We start from the raw sequence: 17,516 nt of genomic DNA, 5'->3' as shown, positions 1-17,516 counted from the left end.
CAATACTGATAAAATCACAAGTTACAAGAGGACATTACCGTAGTGGGCTGCCTTCAATGTAACCTGTTCTCCCCATGCATCAGGGGGAAGGGGTTGTGTGAATGTATCGACAGTCTCTCAGTATTTCCCTGTGCACTGCTGGAGTGATCAGTGCCAGTGACTGGTGAAATGGGCTATTTAAGGGAATGTTTCTTTAAAGAGCCCTGTAAGTTGAGGATGAGATCGCAATACTAGGAAATCAAATGAATCTTATTCCACTTCTTGCACTGGTGATGGCTCATGTCCATCTGCCTGACAGTCTGTCGGTATCCTTAGGCACAAGTTTTGAAAAGATTATTCACCTCACATTGGGGCCTCTGACAGTTAATAGTGTGAGACTTGAAGTTTGCCCTCATAGTTAAGAGAAAAACTGTGTTAAATTGATTCAAACTTTGTTGTTTTATAATCAATCTGTCTTCAAGTGTATTTAAAAATAATTAACTTCAAATTACAGTTAATGAAAAGTTGCAATGGCTTATTCAAGGATTTAATCATAATTCAAAGTGTGCACATGCTTTTTCAATGGTTGATGGGCACAAATGATGTTTGCAGCGCCTCACTGTGACCCTCAAAATAAATAGATGCAAAGTCTGGCCTGCCCATGATTCCCTAACAGAACAAAGAAAGGCTAAATTGTAGATTAGATTAGATTAGAGATACAGCACTGAAACAGGCCCTTCGGCCCACCGAGTCTGTGCCGAACATCAACCACCCATCAGCCACAGCTTCTTCCAACAGAACCAAACATTGCCCACTGGCTGAAAGACCATCTCTGGTACCAACTGGGCAGTCAGTACTGCCATCCAAAAAGTACTTAACACTACCAAATTCATGTCCACTGTTCAAATGTAGCATAGGAATGAAGTGAACAAAGAAAAATAAGCCTCCAGCTAAATCACTGTCTATGGTCAGACACTGTCTGAAGCACTGTGTTCAGTTTTGGTCACTGCACCTCAGGAAGGATATACTGGCCTTGAAGAAGGCACAGCACAGATTCACCAGAATGATGTTACGAAGGCCTAGGGGGTTAAATTATGAGGATATGTTGCATAAACTTACTTGCATTCTCTTGAGTGTAGAAGATTGAGGGATGATCTGACTGAGGTGTTTAAAATGTTAAAATGATTTAATAAGCTTGATAAAGAGCAATGGCTTCCTCTAGTGAAGGGACCAAGAACAAGGGGATACAATCTTAAAATTAGAGCCAGGCCATTCAGAAGCAAAATCAGGAAGAACCTTTTCACTCAAAGGATTGCAAAAATCTGGAATTCTTTCCCCCTCAAAAGAATGTGAATGCTGGGACAATTGGAGCTGTCAAGATTGAGGGATAGATTTTTGTTAGGTAAGGTATAAAGAGATATGGAGCAAAAGGTGTGAAAATGAAACCTAGATACAGATTAGCCATGATTTAATTGAATGGCAGAGCATAGTCAAGGGGCTGAATGGCCTTCTCCTGTTCCTATGTTCGCAAGAAAAAAAACACACATTCAGGAGGGAAGCATCACAATCACCGACAATTGTGCCCATTTCGATTTACAATCAGCTCCATTGCTCCTTACTGGGGTCACGTACTGTCTAGAATTAACTCAATGCTATCTTCAGCATTCTGATGGCACTAGTGCATAAAGATTCCTGGCTCAGGACTAACTCATGCCCAGTCCACTGACCAAAATGCAAGTTCTTGCTCTCCCAGAAAAATGAACACTAAAATGGCAAGCACTCCTGCATATGGACACACCAGCTCTAACACAATCTTTCCACAGATATCTCTCTCATTTTTGCTAATCTCTCAAATGAAATTCATCCCAATGAATCACGCCATGGGATCTTTACACCCACCTGAGGGGGAAAGCAGGGCTGCGGTTTAATGTCTCAGCTGAAAGTAGGCACCTCCGATGCTGCAGTACTCCCTTGGTATTTCACTGAAGTGTCAGTCTAGATTATGTCTAGCAGGCAAAGTACATGTGAAAATGGAAACTTTAGGCGATGTGGAACAGGGGCAAAGAGCTAGGCATCACAAAGACTGGTTACTGGCATTGGGCCTGATACAAGACAGGAAAACCAGTGCAGGATTCGGAGCCAAGAGGATCAAAGGGTCGGTTTGGGGGAGCGCGTCCTCCAAGCAGCATATGCAGTGGAGTGAAGATTCAAAGCAGCAGCGGATCCAGAAGCAGGTGGTGCTCAAGTTAATAACTTCTCCACTTCAACTTTGAGAAGTGTTGTCCAAAGACAAAACAGATGGTGTTTGTAAGCAACTGGTAATAGTGTAATACAAAAAAAAATCCAATATCAATATCTAGGTCAGATATCCAGGCCAAAGATTCCAGTGTATCTTGTAGACTGCCTGCAAATTTCCTCATAGGACAGTGTGTTCAACAATGAGCTCCAGGGTGTGATTAGGAGCTCTGTAGTCCCATCTATGGAGAAGATGGCAGCATCTCCCATGGCCAGTTCTGAGGTGGTTGATTATTGGTCAGTTTGAGGGGAAGGTTTGATCCTTCAGATTGTACTGTCCGGTCCTCTAAGAAATCCATCTGTAACGTTGCAGCTCTTCCAAGCATCACGCCATCGTTTATCGAGGCTCGGGAAGATCGCTGAAAGGCTTCGGCAAAGATCCAAAATGGCCTTTTAGATTTGAGAAGGGTCGGTGATGGGTTGTTTAAGTTAGTCTGGATTGGAATCTCTCTGTTGACGTAATGGTTGTATTCTCCAGAGACTGCATATTCAAGACCTAGGTGTGGTGCTACGTGTTTGCGAGCACATGCAGGCAGGGTGTTGGTGTTGATAGAAGCGCACTGGTGATAATTCTCAGTAGAGTCTGGACATTTTTGACAGTGCTGAGTTAGTAGCCATTCCAGACAGCAGTGCTCCACTGTAGAATATATCAGGGTGAGTGATTGCATATGGAGGGTTTGAGCATCTGCTCCCCATGTGGATCTGGTAGGTTACTGGATCAGGTTGACTCTACTCTTTAGTTCTTCCCGAGGTTCTGGAGATGTGTATACCACAAAGTGTGATCGTGTGAGACTCCTACGAGAGGTTTTTGAAATGGCTTACCTCTATGCCACAATAGGAGATTTTCAGGGCTCGGTTTATTGAGTTGGCATGTTGAAGTGATGGTCATTGGCGGACATAGGCCCCCATCCTCTGTAAATCACTAGTTAGGGTTTCTTCAGACAGGTTCTTGTTTTGCAAAGCCAAAGCTATGCCATCTGCATATACACATTTGTGGTACTCTACTGATGTAAACATTAAACAACACGGTGCCAGGACAGAACGGAGTCTGTTGTTCAGTGCTCTATATCTGCTTGGGTTAATGACTGCTCAGTCTGTTACGCGATCTTATGTCACAACTAAACATAATCTCGGTGAGCACAGCAAATCAAGAAACCTGTTTCATAACATCTTGGAACAGGTCTGCTTATCCACACATGAGTTCTGAATCCTTTATGGGCTAATAACTTGTTCTTGAGAAGTGTCAAATCATATAGGCAGGAAAATATCTCCAGATTCTACTGGCAAGCAACATAGTCAAGGCAAGTTCATTGTTCACAGAGTCACTTCAACAGAATTATCCGAGCCAGTGATCTCCCCATTGCAAATGGAGATTTTCTTCGTATTGGCTCAGGAGCGTCAAGACGATTTCTCGAAAGCAATGTACATCAAGGAAGCTCATGCTCAACATTGCCTTTACCTTCCCAATCACACTGGCAACCGAAACATTCTTTCTAGGTGATGAGCCTGCCTTCTCGATAAGCAAGCAGGCTCAGAGTCAGCGGACACATTCACCATCAGATTGGTACATAAACTGTTTGCAAATGATGGGGAAAGTTTAACTTTGTAGCCCTCCCAACTTGTGGCACCCAGTGAGTTGGTACTTGTCTGGACAGGCAGCAAAAAAGTAATCAGGTAAACCTAGCAAAAACATCCCGGTTCTTGCTCCTTCTGTCTAATTGCTGTTATAAATCATAGGACAACAATCTTACCTCAACACTTAAAACGGTGGACAAAAAAAGTCAATTCTGTTGGTCAACAGTTCATCTATACAAATGCATTAGACATTCTGACAAACCAAGATGTTGCAGATACTGAAAACCAACATTTTCACACCACCAAATTTCAGTTTCCTCTCTATGGTTTGTGGGGGAATGATTGGACAACCTATCATTCACAAGGTCTCTCAGATTTCTGTTTGCCATTCTCCCTGCAAAATCCAGAGGCCTTTCCACTCAGCTGTCAGGCCTCCATCTGGATCATACAGATTTGCAGAATAAGGGGACACTCATTTAAAACTGAGATGCGAAGGAATTTCTTCTCTCAGAGGGTAGTGAATGTCTGGAATTGGTGGTGGGGTTGATGCAGTTTTTAAATCAAGGGCTTTCTTGTCTAGTGGCAGATACCAACAAGCCTTATAACTGTAAATTGGAGGTAATGGAATAGCATATCAATCATGACATGAATCCTCACTGCCTATAGTAATACTGATGCAACATAGACATTTACTTGCCTATTGTGCAACTCTGTTTGAAACTAGGGTGTTTACAAAGACATACAGTACAATTTCTGCTTCCCGCAAGCCACTTCCTTCAGGTTCCTTAAGTGAATTTCCATCCAGCTCTCATTTTGAGTGGTTTTGAATGCAGAAATCCAAAATGCTCACCTTTGGTCTTATCTATTATGTAAAATGATGCATTTTCTTTTTGGACTGACATCGAACGTGAAGTTTTTCACATGGAATGATTTTCTCCTTGCCACCCTAGTTTCAGTAGGAAGAGCGAGCAGGATTCAAGCAGACTTGACAGGGTAGATGTTGAGAAGATGTTTCCACGAGTGGGGGAATCTCAAACTAGGGCACATAGTTACAGAATAAGGGGACACTCATTTAAAACTGAGATGCGAAGGAATTTCTTCTCTCGGAGGGTAGAGTGTCTTGAATTCTCTACCCCATAGAGTTGTGGAGGCTAGATCACTGAATGTATTTAAAGAGGAGGTAGATAGATTTTTGAAATATCGGGGAGTCGAGGACTATGAGGAGCTGGCACGAATGAGGAGTTGAGGTCTGGGGCAGATCAGCCGTGATCTTACTGAATGGCGGGGCAGGCTTGAGGGACCGAATGGCCTACCCCTGCTCCTATTTCTTACGTTCTTATGTTTTATTCAGGCGGTAGTAATCCAGTATTTTTATTTGCCTGGTCGAGCAGGTGGTACTTGGGGCACACTATGGGAAACTCTGTGGCCAGGATTTTACCAGACCATTGGAGACCGGTTGGGAGGTGGGATAATGGTGGTGAAAGGTGTCGGGAGGAAAGCCTGATGGTTTGTTGGTCAGGACTTACCTAGTCGAGGCAAAATCCCAGCCTCTAATTCTCCCCACAGCTGGCTTCACTCAACCATGTTGCTATTAAACAAGAACTCCAGCATGTGGAGAAATCACAGCTACATCCTAAGACTCATGGGCCTCAGGTAGCAAATATCTTTAATGCATAATTTTTCCAAACAATATCTTAAATTGGGAACACTATGGTTTAAATCAGTTTTAACAGAAACTACCTTTCATCCTTTTGACAATTTTGAAATTGAGGCCTTGTCTGCTTGTCGAGATAAAAACATAGGAATCTATGAAACTGAGACTTGAAAAGACGAACAACCCTATCAAGTCAGTCCCAGAGTCATGCTGCAATTAAGTAACATGACCCCAATACTCCCACTCACTTAAAAGATTCTATGACACTACTTGAAGAAGAGATGGCAGTTCTCCCAGTGTCCTGCCAATAGGCCACTCGGCCCCTCGAACCTGCTCCACCATTCAATAAGTTCATGACTGAACTGATTACTCCACATTTCCACCTACCCCCGATAACCTTTCACTCCCTTACTCATCAAGAATCGATCTACCGCTGCCTTAAAAATATTCAAAGACTCTGCTTCCACCGCCTTTTGATGCAGAGTTCCAAAAACTCACGACCCTCTGAGAAAAGATTTCTCCACAGTTCTGTCTTAAATGGGCGACCCCTTATTTTAAAACAGTGACCCCTACTTCGAGATTCTCCCACAAGGGGGAACATCCTTTCCACATCCACCCTGTCAAGACTCCTCACAATCTTATATGTTTCAATCAAGTCGCCTCTTACTCTTATAAATTCCAGTGGATACAAGCCTAGCCTGACCAATCTTTCCTCATAAGACAGCCCACTCATTCCAGGTATTAGTCTAGTAAACCTTCTCTGAACTGCCTCCAATGCATTTACATCCTTCCTTAAACAAGGAGACCAGTACTGTACACAGTACTCCAGATGTGGTCTCACCAATGCCCTGCATAACTGAAGCATAACCTCCCTGCTTTTGTATTCAATTTCCCTCGCAATAAATTATATTAGCTTTCCTAATTACGTGCTGCACCTGCATACTAACCTTTTGCGATTCATCTAGGACACCCAGATCCCTCTGCAATCTCTCACCATTTAGATAATATGCTTCTTTTTTATTCTTCCTGCCAAAGTGGACAATTTCCCACTTTCCCACATTATACTCTATTTGCCAGGTCTTTGCCTACTCACTTAACCTATCTATATCCCTTTGTCTCCTAATGTCCTCTTCACAAGTTACTTTCCTACCTGTCTTTGTGTCAGTAGCAAATTTAGCAACCATACCGTCGGTCCCTTCATCGAAGTACAGAGAATTCTCCTAGTGTTCTAACCAGCATTCCTCTCTTCACTAGCTGCTCTAGCCATAGTTCCAAAGGACCATCGGCATCTCTTCCCATTCGAGAGACAGTTGGTGATGTAAAGCTTGAGGGTCCCCACTCCTCAAGCATGGGGTAAGGCGAGGAGGCAGGCCTCCATGAACTACTACAGCCAGTATGAGAATCGAACCCACGCTGGTAGCATCTTTCTCCATCACACTCTAGCCGTCTAGCCAACTGAGTTAACAATAAATAGGTTGTTAAAACAGAAAGTGTTGGAAAAACTCAACAAGTCTGGCAGCATCTGTGGAGAGAGAAACAGAGTTAACGTTTCAGGTCAGTGACCCTTCTTCAGAACTGGCAGATATAAGAAATGTAAAAGATTTTAAGCAAGTAAAGCCGGGATGCGGCAAGAGATAACATAAGAGGTGTTGATAGGACAAGGTCACAGAGCAAAGGCAAACAATGTGTTAATGGTGTGCTGAAAGACAAAGCATTAGTACAGATAGGGTGTTAATGGACTGAAAACTGAACAGCCACAAGAACAAACATGAAAAAAAAGTGGGTAGGCACAGTAGAAACAAACTGAACAAACTAAAATAAAATAAACCCACAAAAAAAGAAAAAATAACTAAAGACAAAAGTAAATTGGGGGCCCGTCATGCTCTGAAATTATTGAACTCAATGTTCAGTCTGGCAGGCTGTACCTAATCGGTAAATGAGATGCTGTTCCTTGAGCTTGCGTTGATGTTCACTGGAACACTGCAGCAATCCCAGGACAGAGATGTGAGCATGAGAGCAGGGGGGAGTGTTGAAATGGCCAGCAACTGGAAGCTCAGGATCATGCTTTCGGACTGAGCGGAGGTGTTCCGCAAAGCAGTCACCCAGTCTGCATTTGGTCTCCCCAATGTAGAGGAGACCGCATTGTGAGCAGCGAATACAGTATACGAAATTGAAAGAAGTACAAGTAAATCACTGCTTCACCTGAAAGGAGTGTTTGGGACCTTGGATAGTGAGGAGAGAGGAGGTAAAAGTGCAGGTATTACACCTCCTGCGATTGCATGGGAAGGTGCCATGGGAAGGGGATAAGGTGGGTTTATTTTATTTGAGTTTGTTCAGTTTGTTTCTACTTTGCATACCCATTGCTTTTTTCATGTTTGTGCTTGTGGATGTTCAGTTTTCTGTCCATTAACACCCTCTCTGTACCAATGCTTTGTCTTTCAGCACACCATTAACATATTGTTTACCTTTACTCCATGACCTTCTGGCCAGTTATTCTCTGTGACCTTGTCCTATCAACACCTATTTTATTATCTTTTGCCCCACCCAGCTTTACTTGCTTAAAATCTTTTACATTTCTTATATCTGCCAGTTCTGATGAAGGGTCACTGACCAGAAACGTTAACATTGCTTCTCTCTCCACAGATACTGCCAGACCTGCTGAGTACTTCCAGCACTTTCTGTTTTTATTTCAGATTTCCAGCATCCGCAGTATTTTGCTTTTAAATAAATAGGTTGTAGTCATTTCTCTCATTACTGTTTGTGGGACGTAACTGTGTGCAAAATGGCTGACTTGCAAAACAAGTGCTGTGGAATGTTTCTATGACAAATGAAGGGTTATATACATTCAAATTCCTCTTTTTAAAAAGTTGCCACAGGCCTTCCAAAAACTAGAACTTACAGAGTTTGAGATAATAAAACTAGACATAAGATAAAAAGCACAATGAGCATAAATTACTTTTTTTAACTGCCCATTAATTCAGACAAAAAAGCGCAACTCTCTCTGAGACGCTCCTTCATTTTCGCCACAGCGAAATTTACTCTGGTGCGAGAAGCAAAGATAAATACTGGGAATGGGTGAGAAGGAAAGTCCAACCCTTCCGCATCAGACTGATTCCGCCTGTCTCACTTAAAACAAAATAGTCCATTTCCAGGCGCTCCGCCCCTTGGAAACAAGCGCACTGCTCTGCTTGTACTGAAACAACCTGAGTGACACCTCTGTACTTTGTTGCTAGGTTACCCCACGGTGCTAACGACCCCACTTACCTACCGCGATCTCTCTGCCGCCTTCTCGGCCCCACTTCCGTCCGAGCGTCACATCGTTTTTGCTCCTGCGCACTTCAGTCTCTCTGAAAATGTGACAGCTATTCCGCTTTGTCATCGATTCTGTGAATGAAAGACTCTTTGGAGCAGCTAGTCTGCTAGCAAATTCAAAGTGGGAATTTGCAATGTTGTACTCAAGCATTCAAAATGTCTGAACGGTAAGTTTTCTGAGGTCAAATTCTATCATGTTTAACAGATGTAGCAATGGAGGTGTAAAAAGGCCACAATGCAAAGCGACATAGAAACCGCTCTATGTTTTTTAAAGGGGGCCGCTTTGCGTTGTGGGATTGACATTTGGCGCATGGGCATTTCAGACTCGGATGGTTCCGGCCTGAACTCGCACCTCCCCCTGGCGGTTACATTCATTGCCCGTCCTTCATTGGCTCCTGGGCAAGCAGCGGCCTTGGCTGGTAGGATTGACAACCTTTCCCTTTCCCCAACAAGGCTGGAAGGAGACAGGCAAACATACTAGGAAGAATGCACTGAAAAAGGATGGTGATGAGAGTGGAAGTCAAAGACAGACAGAAGGTGAAAAGAGGAGACACAGTAAGGAAGTGAGAGAGACGAAGGGAAGATGAATAGGAATGAAAGTAAGACTTGCATTTATGTTGCACCTTTTATACTAGAGCGAGACAATGGAACTGACTGGATTGCTCTAGAGAGAGTAGACATGGACTTGGGCCGAATGGTCACCTTCTGTGCCATAACTTCTCTATAACAAATTTAGGATATCCCAAAGTAGTTTACAGCCAATTTTGAAATGTATTTACAGTTGTACTGTACCTCTCCGTTTCATTTTCTCTCTCTCTCTTTTCAAAGTAGATAGAGAGAAACTGTTCCCACTTGTGAAAGGATCAAGAACAAGAGGGCACAGATTTAAGGTAATTGGCAAAAGAAGCAATGGTGACATGAAAAACTTTTTCATGCAGCGAGTGGAATGTACTGCAGAGAGTGTGGTGGAGGCAGGTTCAATCGAGGCATGCAAAAGTGAATTAGTTACCTGAAAAGGAAGAATGCACAGGGTTATGGAGAGAAGGTGGGGGAATGGCACGAAGTGAATTGCTCACACGGCGAGCTGGTGCAAACACAATGGGTTGAATGGCCTCCTGTCCTGTAACAATTCTGTGATTCTGTGAAGATGCAGTGGCTAATTTGCACACAGCAAGCTCCCACAAACAGCAATGAGATAAGTGTCCAAATAATTTGTTTTTAGTGATATTGGTTGAGGGATACATTTTGGCCTGGACACTGGGGAGAACACCTATGTTTTTCTTCAAAATAGTGCTGTGGAATCTTGAGAAGACAGACAAGGTCTTGGTTTAATGCCTAATGGACAGGGAAGGAGTAGAAATGATGCAGGAAAGAGGAAGGCAAGAACTTGCATTTATAAAACACATTTCTCCCAGCCCTCAGGCCTGATGAAAACCTATCTCCCTGCATGCAAAGCATTCAAATAGGTGGAAAAAATGGAACTAATTATAGTACTTTCTAGTGCAGGAAGACTATTACACAATACAGAAGGCAATTTGAGATTTAGCCCATAAACTAATTGATAGGATACTATCTTCCAACTATCTGGAGCGAATTTTTTGCAAAACCGTCTGTACCAGGGTGGTTGTCAACTTGTAGCTAAAATTTTATGCAGCATTTCGCCAATCACTGCCTCATTCCTTTTACAAAGGATTTTCAGCTGCAGCATTCAAAACCATGATGTTCATATTTTCATACTTGTCTCTGAACCCGTCATTGGACGGATAATTTGCCATTATCAGTCAGAACCTTTGCTGCTGTCCCAAGTCCAGTCCCTTTCCATTTCTACATGATTTTGTTTATTATAACCCTTTTGTCCTCACTATATTGTAGGAAGACTAAATCTGGTTGCCAGGTCTATAAGACGTAGGATGGAAATATTTCATTTTTTGTCCGGCACCTTTAGATGCATGGCACCTAGCTCGTTAAAGTCACGTGCCAATGGAAGGCTTACAATAAGACATGGCGGCATCCTCTGATACTTTCTACAGATTTCGCACTTCTCACTAAACTCTTGTATTCACTTCATCAGCTACACCTGCATCTTTTCTCTCTGCTTCTTATGTGATGCCATTAATACTTGCCTAACACTCTGATGAGAAACATCAGGTTTTGTTAAGGGGGTACAATAGTGTCCTGATTGGGTAAACTGCAGATCAACTGACTTTCCAAAAATAATTGCCTTATCATGCTTCATGTCAAGTTTCATTTGTGTCTTTTTGATGGAAGGATTAGTGAACAGCATAGGTATTTCACTATAGACTACATCAATACTTATAAAATGGCTTACTCCAGGTATTTTACATAGAATTACATCTCTCTTTCGTGACCTCAATGTGTTGTCATCACCAAACCTAAAGCAAGTAGTAGGATCATAGAATCAGCCATTCAATCAGATAATGGCTGATCATTTACCTCTGTGTCATTTTCCCCCACTATCCCCGTATCGCTTGATGTCATTAGTATTCAGAAATCTATCAATTTCTGTCTTGAACATGCTCAATGGTTGAGCTTCCACAGCCCTCTGAGGTAAAGAGTTCCACAGATTCACTACCTTGTGAGTAAAGAAATTCCTCCTCATCTTAAATGACCTGCCCCTTATTCTGAGACTGTCCCCTTGTTCTAGACTCACCAGCCAGGGGAAACATCCTTTCCACATTAACCTGTCACACCCTGTAAGAATTTTGTAAGTTTCAATGAGATCATCTCTCATTCTTCAAAACTCTACAGAATACAGGCCCAGTTTCTGCAATCTCTCCTCTTAACACAATCCTGCCATCCCAGGGATTAGTCTGGTGAACCTCCATTGCATTCCTTCGATGGCAAGTATATCCTTCCTTAGATGAGACCAAAACTGTACACAATACTCCAGGTGAAGTCTCACCAAAGCTTTATACAATTAAAGCAATACATCTTTACTCTTGTACTCTAATCCCCTTGCAATGAAGGCCAACATACCACTTGCCTTCTTAATTGCTTGCTGCACCCGCATACTAGCTTTTAGTGACTCATGAACAAGGACACCCAGGTCTCTTTGGACGTCAACACTTCCCAATCTCTCACCATTTAAGAAATACTCTGCCTTTCTATTTTTTTCTCCCAAAGTGAATCACTTCACACTTATTCACATTATATTCCATCTGCCATGTTCTTGCCCATTCACTTTGCCTGTTCAAATCCCCTTAAAGCCTCCTTGCATCCTCCTCACAACTTACATTCCCTCCTACTTTTGCGTCATCCACAAATTTGGAAATATGACCATTGGTCCCCATATCCAAATCATTTATGTGGATTGTAAACAGCTGTGGCCCAAGCACTGATCTTTGCACTACCCCACTAATACTTTATATTCTTTAACCTTGTGTCGCTCCTCACTACATAGTACTTCAAGGTATCTGTCGCACACACTTTTGAAATGCAAGCACTATCTAGCACTGCACGGTTACAGTTTGCAACTAACATATTCATTACAAGAATAAAACTCCTGTGACCAGTATAATTCATCATTATCTTCATTCTCTTCCTCAGAATTCTCTTCTTGTGTCATTTCGAGGATCCTGTCTCTTCGCTTCGGGCAGTTCATCACATTATGAATTTTCAAATCACACTTGAAGCTCCTATCGACTGTTCCTTGGGCATTCCTGGCATTCATTCACCCATTATTTTTGTTCCAATTTTGTCTTCTGCTGTAATAGGCAGATCTGCTAAAGATGCTTTCATCCTCCATTCTGTCTGTCTTTAATCCTTCCATTGTATTGAGTCCTCTACTCTTTGTGTCACCGTGGAATGTCTCATTTTTCCCTTGAAGGCTGAAGGGAGTGACTGTTCCCCAGGACTTTTTCTAAGGCAGCAGCCATCAGATCCTACAGGGTCTCCTTCTCTGAGAATAGAAGAGTAGTTAGAACCAGTTGCCTGTGCATATGAGACACCTTAGCACAATCCAGTAATTTAAACCCTCATTCTGATTCAGGGCTCCCCCAGATGAATTTCATCAATCTTTTCTACTGTTACAATACATGATATATTCTTCACTGGACTGGCTATCATAAGAACATAAGAACTAGGAGCAGGAGTAGGCAATTCAGCCCCTCAAGCCTGCTCCGCCATTCAATACGATCATGGCTGATCTCATCTCTGCCTCAACTCCACTTTCCTGCCCATTCTCCATAACCCTTCAACCCATTACTCATTAAAAATCTTGTCTATCTCCTCCTTAAACTTACTCAATGTCCTGGCATCCACCGCACTCTGGGGTAGTGAATTCCACAGACTCACGACCCTTTGAGAGAAGTAATTTCTCCTCATCTCTGTTTTAAATCTGCTACCTCTTATCCTAAAACTATGACCTCTTGTTCTTGATTGCCCCACCAGAGGAAACATCCTCTCTATGTCTTTGTCAATCCCCTCAATCATCTTGTATACCTCAATTAGATCTCCTCTCATTCTTCTAAACTCTAGAGAATAAAGGCCTAAACTGCTCAATCTCTCTTCATAAGACAAACCCCTCATCTCTGAAATAAATCTAGTGAACCTCCTCTGAACTGCCTCCAATGCAGTTCTGTCTCTTTCTGAAGTCTGTCAAATTTCTACCATGCTTCATTGGCATTTATCAGATGATCTTTCTGGTAGATTTCATCCATGAACTCTGATAGAGGATCTAAACCTTCATCTCTATCCAACTGATGGACATCCATCTCACAAAGTACTTTACTTATGATTTTACTTCTTGTAAGTAGGAAGTAACAGTGCCCATGCCATACCTTGTTTCCTCATTGGTAGGGGTGTAATTCATGTTCACATATCCACTGCATTCTTCCACTTGCCATATGGTTCAGTCTCCGAAAACATTGGAGGGTAATCGTACCACAACAATTTACACTTGCTTTCTGCTATTTCTCACAATGGCTACTAGGATTTTAATTTTCTGTCTAAATTTTTTTTTCTAGTTCCAACCTTAACCTTAATGTAACCATTCTCTGATACCATGTTCTAATGCAGAAAGCCAGGTGGTGAGGATAGAACTGGAGCCAGTTGCTACGACCAGGAGAGAAAGGGGTCTAAGCCGCCTCTTCCTGGTTTGGCCATAACAGGGTTTAACTTTTAAAACACCGTGCTTTAGCTTCCCTGTCAGTGAGTCCTTGCTCACTGCTCTCTAATTGTAATGGCAAAGAAATCAACCAGACAGGTTTTCACAGATTTAAAGAAGAAAGGTGTAAGTTTATTAACCTTAAAACTCGAATTCAGTTAAAACTACTAAAAATAGCAACCACGCTAGCATGCATATGCGATAAACACACATGCAAATAGAGACGGAGGAGGAGAAAGAAGGGGAAAGGTTTGAAGTAATAGCTGGAGTTCAGTTACTGGCTTTGGGTTTGATGTAAAGTCTTTGAAGTTAAGTCTTACAGTTCTCGTTGGGGCCCACTTTCAAAGTGCACACTTTCAAACTTGCTTCACTGGTATTCTGCCTTGAGGCTTGAGTTACTTCCTTGGGTCCCTGGAACTTTGCTTGGGAGAGAGGGAGAGACCTTCCTTCTCTTTTGTCTTCAAATTGCAGTCTCTTTTCAAAACTCTTCTGTGAGCACAATTCAAACAACTCCAATATAATTAAAATACTGCAGATGCTGGAAATCTGAAACAAAAACAACTCCAAGTTGGCCAGCAGGCTAGTCATGTGACCAGCCCCTTATTTGGAACAACCTCTCCGGTGAGGTTTGTGGATTTCCCCCAAGCTTAGCAGACACACTCAATTGGATTGGGGGGGGGGGGGGTTGGTGGAATTCTGGCTCTTACACATTCAATGTCTCTTGATCAAAAATCCATTTGGCTAATTGAATTAGGGAGGCACTCCCAATGTCGTCTTCAGGCAACTGTCTTTTAGAATGCAAATGTGCAGCCCTGTTTCCAGCCACTGTTGTTCTCTTTTTAAACAAGTTATTTCAAGTCCAGTAACAGTACAAAAATAATATTCCATGTGACAAAATTAATATGTCTCATTTTTGGCAGGTGTAGTTTCCGTCACACAGTCTTTACACACTTTTATAAGCTTTATTTGCACAGATACACATTACAAACATGCACCTCCAAACCTAGCCACCACAGTTCCAGTCTGCTGCTGTTTATAGGAGCAAAAGTAAATCCTCAGTTAATGCCCATGACCTGTATACAATTAAACACAATGAATATACAATGAACAATTAGAAGGCACTCGGTCCAAGTTGATCCCAATGTCCTATTTCCTACTGTTTCCAGATGGAAAGCTATGTTTAGCTGTAAAAGAAGTGAAGTTTATGGTCCTTCAGCTCTCTGAAGATGGATTATAACCAGATGTTGTAAATGAGGGATCCAGAAAATCCTTGCAATAACTAACTAAGTTAAGTGGGTTCAGACCTGCCCAGATGTAAGCACTTCTTGATGTGAACTATTGAAGAGAGAACATGACTTTCCATAGGATGATCCCCATGAGAAGTGTCCAAATGTGGTTAAGAAAGTCATTAATCAACCGGCAATGGTATCACGAAAAATAAGTTTGACAGTGTGACACATCTGAAAAAGATTTAGGATCACATCTCATTCGCAAAAAATAGTCAATGCCTCAAGGTTTCTAATAAAAATGGAGGAAAATGAATGGTCAAATTGAAAAAGAACTCTTCACCACTATTTCTGGTTTGTAGAAACTACAATGCTACTTCTTTGGAAAGTGATCACAAACCACTTGAAACCAAGTTGAAAAAGAATCAAACAGCTGCAGAGAATAATGTGCAAAGGTATAAAGTTATCAATGAAAGAGGCAAGGAGATGTTTCTTGCTGACACATTAAACAGGTCTACTATACCAACATTGCCAGAAAGGGAGACAATGATGAAGTTGTGCCAATAGATTCAAGTTTGGAAATGGCAAGAGAAATAAACATCAGTATACTGCATTACTTATGCTTACCTGAGGATGGAGTGACTGAGATTCATCAAGCTGTTTGAGTAAGTGAAGATCTGAAAATGTTACAAATGACAGTATGAAAAGCGCTGACCTGCCACAAAGAGAAGTGGCACCCGGATTGCTGGAGACTGAAATATGAACTGTGTACACAGATGGACTGATATCCAATACAAATCAAGTAATTAAATCACTATCTGAGACAGGAGAAAGTCCAGAGTCCATTTTGAAATCCAAAGTTGTTTTGGAGCGCTGCAGAAGTGATTTACTGACCTCGAGTGGCGATAGAGACATGCACATGCAAATCTAAGGGTGATACTGAAAGGAGTTTCAAACTAAACAGTAAAATTAACCAAAGTGGAACTACCTATCTCCAATAGCTGCACAGCTACAATAAGTGAGCATAGAAGAAGAAACCATGGCTGTTCTGCAACTGTTAATTTTCTTCTGAGGGAGTGAGACTCCACATTCCTAAAATTAAATTTTCACTGCCATCGTGATTATTCAGTAATGTTAAAAACTCAGTTATTCCTGATTAAACATGGTTAGCATCCTTCCATCTATGAAAGATGATGGACACGCAGTAAACAATTCATTTAAGTAAAGTGTCTTGATGCACCTTTGCTGATGGCTGTGAAGGCCAGTCCTTGAGAGGCAGGTTATGCAACGTGAAGCTGCCAAGGGTTGTTGTTTTTGACGTTGGCACTTGTTGCCAAGCTGCTGCAGCAACTAGTTGTCATGGTAGTGCAAACCAGTCCACAGGATGTGTCACCATTTCCCTCTTTTGCTAGTTAGTGACTCCCAGATGCGATAGTTGACATTTAGGGCTTTCGTGTAACGCTTACAAGCGTCCTTGAAGTAGAGCTTTGGGCGCTCATCTGACCCCGACCGACCTCACCGTACAGAAGGTCCTTGGGTATGCGACCATCTGACATCCTGCGGACGTGTCCAATCCATCAAAGTCACCTCTTTTGATTAGTACCAACACATTTGGGAGCTCTGCCTTTGAGAGGACTGCCACATTTGTGATTTTGTTCTGCCAGGATATACCCATATTGCGCCGCATATAGTGAAAATAGAAATTATTGAGCTTCTTTTCCTGGTAGCTGTGAGTCACCCATGATTCACAGCCATACAGCAAGGTGCTGAGAACACAGGCCTTATAAACCATCAGCTTGGTCCGAACAATCAGCTTGGTGTTATCCTATGTGTGTTTTGCAAGTTGGCCAAAGGTGGTTGCTGCTTTCCCTATGTGTTTATCAAGCTCTGATTCAAGGGACAGATTGTCTGTCACCATGGACCTATGGTACCAGAATTTGCTAACCACTTCCAGTGGGTTGTTACTTAGAGTGATTAGGGGTGGGGATGCAACGCCTTGTTCCATGACCACAGTTTTCTTGGCGCTTATAGTCAAGGAAAACAAGTTACAGGTATCGGAGAGAGAATCCATGAGCCTTTATAGCTGAGTTTCCGTGTGAGCCATTAGTGCAGCATCATCAGCATAGAGGACTTCTCCGATCAAGGCGTGTTGTGTTTTGTCTTCACTTTTAGCCTTGATAGATTGTAGAGCTTGCCATCTGACCTAGTGTGCAAGTAGACTCCTTCCAGATCTGCAGGGAAAGCAAAGGTCAGGAGAATGCCAAAGAAGATGCCAAACCATGTGGGGGCTGGGACACGATCCTGTTTCACTCCATTCTGGGCTCTGGAACTGTCGGAAGTGGAACCATCA

At 42.3% G+C, this 17,516-nt stretch overlaps 2 protein-coding genes across 8 annotated transcripts in view; one reads left to right on the top strand and one right to left on the bottom strand.

Annotated features, from left to right (window-relative positions):
* Positions 1-8,823, bottom strand: part of tradd (tnfrsf1a-associated via death domain) — a 41,271-nt gene extending 32,448 nt beyond the window's left edge. Inside the window, exon 1 of one of the 4 annotated variants that reach the window (XM_068049647.1) lies at positions 8,768-8,823. The gene's annotated coding sequence lies outside the window, so the exon portion shown is untranslated. The remainder of the gene's footprint in view (positions 1-8,767) is intronic. The other 3 variants (XM_068049648.1, XM_068049649.1, XM_068049650.1) reach the window with 3 other exon arrangements.
* Positions 8,824-9,149: 326 nt separating this feature from the next.
* The window catches only part of hsf4 (heat shock transcription factor 4), a 100,568-nt gene continuing 92,201 nt past the window's right edge, over positions 9,150-17,516 (top strand). The window contains exons 1-2 of one of the 4 annotated variants that reach the window (XM_068049644.1): positions 9,150-9,414; positions 9,647-9,705. The gene's annotated coding sequence lies outside the window, so the exon portion shown is untranslated. Of the gene's footprint in view, positions 9,415-9,643; positions 9,706-17,516 lie in introns of all 4 variants that reach the window. The other 3 variants (XM_068049642.1, XM_068049643.1, XM_068049645.1) reach the window with 3 other exon arrangements.

This window comes from Heterodontus francisci, chromosome 17 (assembly GCF_036365525.1).
Source record: "Heterodontus francisci isolate sHetFra1 chromosome 17, sHetFra1.hap1, whole genome shotgun sequence".
Taxonomy (NCBI): domain Eukaryota; kingdom Metazoa; phylum Chordata; class Chondrichthyes; order Heterodontiformes; family Heterodontidae; genus Heterodontus; species Heterodontus francisci.
The sequence above is the reverse complement of the archived record's forward strand: the minus strand, read 5'-3'. Positions and strand labels throughout refer to the sequence as shown.